Source organism: Pangasianodon hypophthalmus, chromosome 6 (genome assembly GCF_027358585.1).
Source record: "Pangasianodon hypophthalmus isolate fPanHyp1 chromosome 6, fPanHyp1.pri, whole genome shotgun sequence".
Lineage (NCBI taxonomy): Eukaryota > Metazoa > Chordata > Actinopteri > Siluriformes > Pangasiidae > Pangasianodon > Pangasianodon hypophthalmus.
Window position 1 is genome coordinate 17,113,323 of NC_069715.1, and position 3,615 is coordinate 17,116,937.

The 3,615-nt window shown below is 34.5% G+C and overlaps 1 long non-coding RNA gene across 1 annotated transcript; it reads left to right on the forward strand.

The window, feature by feature from the left end:
* Positions 1-1,991: 1,991 nt before the first annotated feature.
* Positions 1,992-3,215, forward strand: LOC117597540 (uncharacterized). The gene is made up of 3 exons (XR_004578316.2): positions 1,992-2,016; positions 2,466-2,885; positions 2,976-3,215. It is a non-coding gene; the product is annotated as an uncharacterized LOC117597540 (long non-coding RNA).
* Positions 3,216-3,615: the final 400 nt, after the last annotated feature.

Consider the following 3,615-nt stretch of genomic DNA (forward strand, 5'->3'; position numbering starts at 1 on the left):
ATGGGGCAGTAAAAACATAGACTATATGGGAAATAATAGAGCAATTCATAGTTGACAGATCATTAGTATGCTTAAACACAGGAGAAGGCATTAGATTTAATATAATAGGGAACATGACATCGAGTATAGATCTAATATTAATCACAAACAAGATGGCTGAGTAAATGGAATGTTATCAGGGAGAACACAATTGGAAGTGATCACTTTCCAATAGTATGTAAATTGTTGTTGTTCTTTCGGCTGCTCCCGTTAGGGGTCACCACAGCAGATCATTGGTCCGCATATTTGATGTGGCACAGTTTTAATGCTGGATATCCTTCCTGACGCAACCCTCCCTAATTTTATCCGGCCTAGGCCTAACCACTAGTCTTCCAGGGAGCGTTCCAATAGTATGTAAATGTCAATAATTGTATCATTACTGTGACATTACTTACACAGGAAATGGATGTATGAGAAAGCAGATTGGATTTCATTTAACAATTATTGTCAAATAAATAAAGATAAAGTAACAGAAGAATCAGTAGAAATGTTCTGCAAATCTCTTATGGCATTAGTAACAGATGCTGCAACATTACGGTATATATTCCTCAAAGAGCAGTAGGCAAGAAAGTGAAAAACATTCCATAGTGGACAGAAGGGTGCAGTAAAGCAGTTAAAGAAAGGAGCAAGGCATTTAGAAAACTTAGGAAAAATATAAATATGAGCAACTTACTAGAACATAAGAAAGCAAGAGCTAACACAAGAAGAATAATTAAGAATGCTAAAAGAATAAGATGGAGAAACCTTTGCTATACAATAGGAAAAGACACCCCTATGGACAAAATATGGAATATGACAAGAAGTATGAGTGGAAAAGGGAAAGAGTAAACTCAAATATCAGTTTTAATTGAGGAGGATACAGTGGCCATAGCAGATATAGATAAAGCAAATATTCTAGGAAAGGTTTTAGAAGGATCGCACAGCATAGAATTGGGAGAAGAATATGAATTAAGAAGACGAGTTATCTTAGAAAACAATCCAAAAAGTACTACAAAATTGTGCCAATACTGCTCCGGGGCAAGGTAGGATGAGTTATAATATGATGGATAATATTATCCATCAGATAATGTATTGTTAATCACAATTGAATTATATAATAAAATATGGAGAGAAGGAATAATTGTAAAAATAATGATATGGAAGCAAGCAGTAGTTATCCCAATTTTAAAAGCAGGGAAAGACTTAGCTAAACCAGGAAGCTATCGAGCTATAGCATTAACTTCGAACTTACATAAATTAATGGAGTTTGAAGGTTATCTTATGATCTAGAAAGAAAGGGTAAATACTGTAAATATCAATGTGGATTAAGAAGTAGAAGATCAAGAGAGAATGCAATAAACAAGATCAGTAATGAAATAGAAAGGAAATTAATATGAAAGAAATCATGGCAGTGGTATATTTTGATATAGAAAAGGCATATGACACAATATGGAGAGAAAGTCTTTTAATTAAAGCTGCAAACATAGGGATAGAAGGTAGAATGTATAACTGGTTATTAGGGACATTCCACCGAATGGGTAACATTTCTGTCCCCAGGACATTAAAGGTATAAAAATGCATGAAAATGAACTCTAAAATACATTTTATTATTAAGCAAAGTGTCTTCACATTTAGCTAACTGCAAAATTTAGAATGTATAATTAAAATCATTAATAAAAACTACCTAGAACACTAAAGAAATAGCAGTTGTTGCATGTCCCCACTCCCTGCCTCTATAATTTACCATGAAATATTATGATTAAAATCCTTCAGAAATGTAATTTTTTTTATATCCAATCAATGATTTCCTTTTTTTCAAAAGAAAAAAAAAATCCATAACATTTTTGATAAAATACACAATCGTGTCCCCAGGTTTTCACTCAGTCCTGTTACCCTAACACATTCCCCCTTCTGATAAACTTAGAACATTCCAAAAGACATTTTTTCAACAGGAAGTTGCATTATCCAGATCTTCTGAAGGCAATGGGGAGAACAAAGGTAAGTCCTCTCATTTTCTTTTCAATCTATTTGATGATATTTCAACTGTGTCTGAGAGGGTCAATCTCAACATACTGCCCTGTTACCTAAATTATTTTTAGATGTTATTTGTTCATTTTAAAAATACACATTTTTGATAAATCACTACAATTTGCTCAGTATCCTCATGCTATTAGCATGTGTGGCATGTGGCTATTTAGCTATTTAGCATGTATTTGCTAATTCTATGCTAAAAACTCAGTCCTGTTACCTTCAGTCCTGTTACTCATATAAGCCATAACAGGACTGAGTAATAGTAACAGGAGTGAGTTGCATTCTCTGGTGCATTGATTTAGTAGTGTGAATATTAGTTTATATAATATGATTTACTTGATCTTTTTATGTTTTACAGTTACCATTACTTATATTGTAAATGTATCATATGTACCATGTATTTACCATACTTGCAGAGTGCCCATGGAGAACTGATATACAGGGATGTCAGCTGCTTGTGCACAACAACACAAAATCTGAACTGTGGGTGCTTTAATGCAAAGCATTTCAAGTTCCACATTCAGCAGACAGCTCCCATGGCTCCCACAATGACAGAAGTTCAGTGGCCTTGAAGTTGTTGGCAAATGGTGTGTGCTGAAGTATGATGGTGATCTATACCCTGGTGTCATCACAGATACAAGTGAAACACATATTGAGGTCCGTTGCATGCAAAAGATTGGATTCAACAGGTTTTTCTGGCCAGCCCATGAAGACATCCTTTGGTACTTGTTTGAGGACATTGTGTGTATCATCCCTCCCCCGAGGCCAGTCACAGGTCGTCACATGGAAATTGACAGAGAAATCTGGGCCAAACTGCAGAAGTCTTCTTAGAAAGGGTCAGTATGTTTTTATGAATTGAGTGCAATTCTAGCTTAAACACTGTTAGATGTACTTTCTGCAACTGAACATTTTTTGTTTGACCTCAGGAGCCAGAAGCACCCACGGATGCTGACGGAAAGGACATAGTTCCACCACATTCTCAATCTTTGTTCTCTCTGTTTCTCCCTCTTTCTCTTCTTCTCTTTCCATCTTGATTGTGATGGACTACATGGACATAACACATTCCTTCAGAAATCTCTCTCTCTCACACACAGGCTATGTACACACATGCACACACACAAACGCACACAGAGTGTCTGGATATTCATTCCTGTTACGCACTGTTCATTCCTGTTATTAAATTGTTTTGTTCCAAAAAACGAGGTTAAACAACTGCTTTTTTCATCTGTGTTATGTTCATCATTTATCCAATAGTTTACTTAATTACATGACTTAAAAAATTATAATCTTGCAGTTTGGGTCTCCTGTAAAATAAAAAATGGCTTTGCATTTTTTAAATAAATACACCTTGTGTGTATATTTAGTGAATTTTTAGTGACAAATATAAATTATTAAAACATTTTACCAACCATTTCTTTAAGATAAACACTTTTGTGAGTGGAAGACAAAGGAATTAGTTAACATTTTTTTTAACATGCTTTTTAAAAGACACTTGAATTTTTGATAACAGGACTGAGAAAAATGCATCCATCCCCTAATTTGAAACCTTGTAAAAAATAAAAAAAG